Here is a 7,031-nt window from a genome sequence, read left to right as displayed (position 1 = left end):
ATAAGCTTTGAAGCAGACACTCTCTTTTCCTCTGACATTTCTGTTGTTGCGAGTTTGAATGGTTGCAGTATTGACAATGATTGTTCAATAATGTCATAATCAATACTTGTCAGGGGAGCAGTATCATTGTTTAAGTTGGAAAGTGCAGCAGCCACTGGTTCACGTTGGTCATACAAGCGCTGTAGCATGTCAAATGTGCTGTTCCATCTCGTGTCAACCTCCTGTATCAGTTTCAGAGTTGGTCTTCCCATCAAGCTCTGCATCTCCACAAGCTTGTCCTTTGCTTTGCAGCTGGATCTGAACAACCCCACTATCTTTCTGGCCTTCTGGCGTATTTCATTGATGACTGGGGTTTGATCTAGTGCCTTTTTCACAATCAAATTTAAAGTATGAGCAAAACATGGGACATGGCGAAGGTGGAGTAGCTGGGCACTTAGGATCATGTTAGATGCATTGTCAGTCACCATGCACTGAACTTTGGAGGTTATTCCCCACTCAGCCATTAGCAAGGCTTTAGCCTCCATGAGATGCTGGGCTGTGTGGGTTTGGTAAAACCTCCTTACAGCCAGTACAACAGTTGCCATTTTTGCCTCTGGTGTTATGTAATGGCAAGTCACACCAAGATATCCATCCATATTAATGGAGGACCACATGTCAGCTGTAAGGCTAACAAATTCGGCCTTTTGTAGGTCCTCCATTGTCTTCTCCTTGGCTTTGTTGTACTTTTCGCTGACCATTATTTTAAGCACCTTCCGGGATGGGAGGACATAGCTTGGATCAAGCTTGTTCACAAATGCCCTGAATCCCTCATCATCCACGATGGTGAAGGGCTGCAGATCCTTCACCACCATGTTTATAAGAGCCTCATCCAATTCCCTCTGTCTGACTTTTAAAAGAGAAGACAAAACATACTTTCAGACGAATACATTGGAAAAATACAGCTTCAATTAGTGCACATCTATTAAAAGTATAGCCTACTGGTTCATTATTTGGAAACCTTCCAGTGTTTATAATCAGTGCTTTATATAACTTATAAACTTTATAAACAGTGTCCCAAAAGGTTGTAATTATATTTCAATTATAATTATATCCCAAACAATGCATACCTTGCTTAGATGGCCCAGCAGTGTCAGTAGCAGGCCTAGGTACAGGGGGAATGCCATCCTCTGCACCCTGCAAAATGGCAGGATGAGTGCTCCTCAAATGGCGCATCATGGATGATGTATTGTTGCAGTAGGCTAGCTGCCGATCACAATACACACATCTCACTTTATTTGGGGTTTCTAAATGGAAATGCTCCCACACCACAGATGTTCTTCTGGGGAGCTTCCATTTTATCTATCTATCCAAATCTATCTATCTATCTATCTATCTATATATGAATCGATCTATGTATCTAGATATGTATCTATCTATAATATATGTATTTATATATGTATCTATAATCTATCTATATATGTATCTATCTATAATATATGTATTTATATATGTATCTATAATCTATCTATATATGTATCTATCTATAATATATGTATTTATATATGTATCTGTAATCTATCTATATATGTATCTATCTATTAATCTAGCTGTCTATATATATTTATATCTATGTATCTATTAATGTGTCACTATATGTATACTCTGTCTGTCTCTAGCCTCTCAGTCAATGTGTTGTGTAAATTTAAATGTAAGTCTAATTGCCTATAACTAATCAAATCGCACTATGTCACTATATCACCAAAAATCCGCTATCTCAAAGTCAAACTCCTCTCACAAAAACCCACGAGGTCAAAATGCGTTTATTTCACTTTTATACAGATGTGCGATTGTGTGGTCTGTTCCCGACCGTTCCAATCAAACGCTGATTCGGCGGACCACACCTGATGAAACAATTAGTGAAACACTTCGAGGCTTCGTTTGGTCATAGTCACGTGACATGGGTGTTTCGAATCACGCTTCGGATCAGTGTTTCGACACATCTGCGCTTCGGGATCTCGCAAAGCTTCGGAACGACTGTTTCGCTTCAGCCATCCTTAGCTGTCGGAGAGCAACGGGTGAGCAACAGTCTGAGTGAAAACCTTCACATTTCTACTTCGATCTTGTAAGTATGCGTGTTATTTTTGATATGTTCATTGTTTAAATTAGTTAGCTGTTATAATGTGTAGAAACCGTGATATTTTAACATTAACATTGCACTACTTTTCTCCAAAAAGTTAACGTTACCTGCACGTGTTATTGCAAATGTATCTAAATTCAATGAATGTGGTAAGCATGAAACTATGAAACTTATCATTACTATTTTTTATAATTATAAAGATACCAGTATATTTTTGTTTTTAAATTAGAGTTGATTTAAAGCAAATTTTGTAAGTACTTTACATAAAATCTAACAGCAGCATAGTGCAACATGAAAAGAAATTAAAAAAAGATTCCTCTCCATTTAATAAGAGGTAGTGGCAAACATAAAGTCTTTAAACTTGTTAGTAAATAATTAAAATATGCAGCAGCATACATTCAGTTTTCAGTGAATTTGTTTCAGATATAAATCTGAATGCTGCTTCTCCATGTTTTGTTTTGACTTTGGAGATATAAAAGTAGCTGACTGTCCCAGATGTCCTGAGAGGTCTGCTCTGGATGGTTCATAGTGCATCAGAAGATTAGAAATTTACTTTGGCCTTAAAATGTTAATTTAATAACCAACTGTAGTTTTTTTTATATGTATTTTTTATACAGACAGATGGCCAGTGTAAAAACCTCAGAACTGGAGTGATGTAATCCACTTTATTTGATTTAAAGACACTGTTTATTGAAAATTATCCTGCAATCAGTCAACAAAGTACAGCAATTGAATATACAGAACACTTGTCAATGACTACCATTAAATGTCTTGTTACCAACATTCATCAAAATATATTTTTTTGTGTGTGTTCAACAGAAGAAAGCCATACAGGTTTGGAACCAAGTGAAAGTGAGTAAATTATTACATGTTTTTTTTTGTTTTTTTTTAAGTGAACTACGCCTATAAGTATCTTTTTATGTTTATTAGAGTTATATGAGTAAGTGATAAAGAATGATTTATAATGATAGTTCACTTTGAAATTAAATTTTGATATGTTTTAGCTTATCTTATGGGCATCCAAGATGTAGGTGTCTTTGTTTCCGCAGTAGTTTCAATTTTTATATTTTTAGGTCAAACTGTTCTTGTCTGTCAGTCATATAATGCAGGTCTATATGGTCACCACCTGAAAGAGCATGCACAGAGAAGTCCAAATTAAACAATTCCCCACCATAAGTACACACTGATAGCCTAAGACACGAAACGAGCGGTTTGTGTCAGAAAACGAACAGTATTTATATCGTTTTACCTCTTATAACACAGCCACGTCCAACTGATCTGAGGGCGCGCTTGCTTCGGTGTGTGCGCATTCTGGGCTGGCTTAGTCTAAGTGTGGCGCTTGCGCAAATTAAGCCAGAACGCGGACGCATCACACACCTGGAAGCACGCGAGCCCTCATATCACTTGCGCGTGGCTGTGTACAAGAGGTAAAAACGATATAAATACTGTTCATTTTCTCACACAGACTGCTCGTTTCATGTCTTAGGCCATCAGTGTGTACTTACGATGGGGAATTGTTTAATTTGGACTTCTCTGTGCATGGCCTTTTTAGTAGGTGACCATAGACCTGATTAGATTCTGATCTGAATAGTCCAAATAATAGTATATTGGTACTTAATTGCAGCTTCCAGGACTGAGCGCCAATCCAGAAGTCCTCAAGTCAGAAACCCCCAAGGTTAGTATGGACATACTTATGAGATGAGCTTTTTGCCATGTCGGTTACATGTTTTTGCTTCCTTTTTCTCTCTTTTTTTTTACAGAAAAGAAAGACATGTTTCCAATGACAGACAAAAGTAAGTATCAATACATTGTTACTATAATATTTTTTGCAATTTTCCTGAATCATGACCGTGGGAGTAATTAAAGATTCTTCACTTTATCTTTTATCTTCTGGTTGATAGCTGGCTACAGTTCTTTTCCTTGATGTCCAATATAGATGAGAAGGCAGTAATTTGTTAGAATTCTCATTCAAAATTTTTGTTATTGATGTTTAGGAGTTGTCATACCTCAGTATTGTGATGCAATTTTTTATTGTACTTTAAATTAACACAATGCCTTTGTTGCATTTAGGATTTCAAAAAAAGGTTTTGACACAACTTTTAGAAATAAAAGATGAACTGTGAAGAATAGGGAAAATTGTGGAACCGGAAACTGGGTTCCACATGTCAACCTTGGGCACTGAAGATGAGTTCGAGTACTTAGAGAGGCAGCTTGAAAGTGGGAATACACGGGCAGCAATGGTAAAAAACTAACCAACCAAAAAACACTCCAAAGCAACTTTTCCACACTAAAATGCTCATCTTTGACAGTCTAAAATTAATTTGAAATATAATATGCAATTTATGACTGAACCATGGCTTGTTGCATACTATCAGACTATGAGGCAAAAAAAACCCCACAATATCATTGTACATTAAGATTGAGTTGAAACAATTCGTTTTAAATTGGCAATAATTATAAAATAATAATTGATTTAAATTGAAAAATTATAAAAAGTATCCAGCAGTATTAAAATTTTTATCTGCTGAAATAAGAGTTTTATAGGGTCAGTGATGGAAAACTTGCAGGTCAATGGGCATCAACCTTTAAGGTTGGTAAATACTTTGAAAATGAAGCATATACTGTAATATTACCTGCCAAGTACTGACATTGGCTTGTGTTGTTCAGGTGACACAGTTGTGTAAAATTGGAGGAAAAAACTTCAAAGACAGTACAAGAAGAATGCTGGACAGGTAAAGCCTACAAATTATGCAACATTTATCAAACAATCTGGTGTCGATACTGAATAAGAATTTTATGTGGTCAATACGCAAATTAGAGATTTAAAAAAGACTTCCTTTAACGTTACTTTTGAAATGTCAGTTTTAGCCGCAATAGTTAACCACTTTATTTTGTATTATACTTTAGTGTTTTCAAAAATTCCCTGATGTCTACATTCAACATGTAAGGAGGAGGTCCACTACAGAAGAAGTCCTATCAATCAACTGCCTTATTCTCAGTCATCTGAGGTATGCATGTCTGTTTAGGCTAATTAACAGTGATTCTCTCCCTCTCTCTCTCTCTCTCTCTCTCTCTCTCTCTCTCTCTCTCTCTATGTGTGTGTGTATATATATATATATATATATATATATATATATATATATATATATATATATATATATATATATATATAAAGAGTTCAGATGCAAAAGCCTCTAAGTGCCATCTGAAATTTTCTTCTCGAATGTTAATTTTTATCAAGCTCATATATGTAAGTTCAGTAATTTCACTTAAATGAAAATTAATAGGTCATTTTCATTGCCATATGTATATATGTATGTGTATGTATGTGTGTGTATATAGCCTATATATGTATATATATATATATATATATATATATATATATATATATATATGCCTTGTACAGAATTGTTCAATACGCGTATCGTTACACGCCGTATTGCATCACCATTACGCGAGCAAAAATGTTCAATTATTGATATTAATTATAATATTGATATAAATTATTGTCTATATTGATATAAATTAAATCTCAATCTATATTATGTTAACTCTGTCTATTAAATCATCCTAGCAAAAGTGATTGACTAATTAGTTAAAAATGATTGTCAACAATGTTTTTCTTGAGCAATAATTCTTTCCTTTTTCTCATTTGGCAGACGCAGTGATGACCAGCTTTCTATCAGCTACGGAATGTGAAATAAAAAATGCTATTTCTAATCATTTCAAACAAGCACCAGGGAGGGCAGGGGGTGGGGGTTATGGATCTAAAGTAAACAGTTAATTCTTCAAAATTTTAATATCTTAATTTGTTTTACATTTTTCCAATGTTTTATTTGTTCATTTTTATGTTTGAATGTTGTCCAAGTTGTTGTTGTCTATATAATTGTTCAAAATAAATCCCTTTATATTCAATTAGTTTGGATGGATTTTCATTTATGAGAACCTGTTATATTTGAGTGAAAAGAATCCTTATGCCTCATTTTGTTGTCTATTACATGTATATGTAGTGTAATTGATGACTAGTCTATTCTTGGGCTATGGTTAGACGTCTATTAGATTTTCACTGACAGCCCAAAATCAGCCTTGTTTTAGCCTAGACCCATATTGCCTGTCTATTAGACATCTATTGGACGTATAAATATAGTCGTTCAATAGCTGTCTGATTGTCTATTCTTGGGCTATGGTTAGACGTCTATTAGACGTATATATGTAGTGTTGGGAAGGTTACTTTGGAAATGTAATAGGTTACAGATTACAAATTACCCTGTTTAAAATGTAATAGTAGTGTAACTTTCAATTACTTTATTAAAGTAATGTAACTAATTACTTTTGAGTACTTTTTGATTACTTTTCTAAATTTGTGAAAATTAAAGAATAATAAATAAAAGCATATACATCAACTTAAATACAGTTATCTAATAAGCATGTGACGTATTCTGTGTAATAAACTCCTGAATCATTGGTGTTTTTTTTAAACTGCTGTCTCTTTGTATATGATGATAGTTTTCTCAAAATAAGTAAAATGCACATGAAGTGACACAGAGCAGTTCTAGAAATTATGTTTATGTGCTCGTGTACTCCTATATTGAGGCAGCAAAGGTTGAAAACACTGCGAGCTTCAGTAGGCCTATGTGTAGTAAATGAAACCATGTCTTTGCCATTAATTTACAGGAGGGGCGGACTGGGAAAAAAATTCAGACTGGAAGATTCAAACTCATACAAACAAATTCATGGACAAAACTATTTTTTGTATGGACCTAACATAAAAAAGGTGTAAATCTTTAATTTGGGGACATGCAAAATAATTAAAAGTTCTCTCCTGAACTGCACCTTCACTTCCATTTTTCTCTTCAGTCTCTTTATTTTGCCCTGTTATCCATCTCTCTCATGACTTTAATACTCAAGATTGAAC

The 7,031-nt window shown here is 34.5% G+C and overlaps 1 long non-coding RNA gene across 1 annotated transcript; it reads left to right on the top strand.

Annotated features, from left to right (window-relative positions):
- Nucleotides 1-2,030: 2,030 nt before the first annotated feature.
- Nucleotides 2,031-5,894, top strand: LOC132100775 (uncharacterized). The gene is made up of 3 exons (XR_009423121.1): nt 2,031-2,101; nt 2,936-2,968; nt 5,776-5,894. It is a non-coding gene; the product is annotated as an uncharacterized LOC132100775 (long non-coding RNA).
- Nucleotides 5,895-7,031: the final 1,137 nt, after the last annotated feature.

This window comes from Carassius carassius, chromosome 2 (assembly GCF_963082965.1).
Source record: "Carassius carassius chromosome 2, fCarCar2.1, whole genome shotgun sequence".
NCBI classification, from domain to species: Eukaryota; Metazoa; Chordata; class Actinopteri; order Cypriniformes; family Cyprinidae; genus Carassius; species Carassius carassius.
Note: the sequence above shows the minus strand (reverse complement) of the source record. Positions and strands in the feature narration are given on the sequence as shown.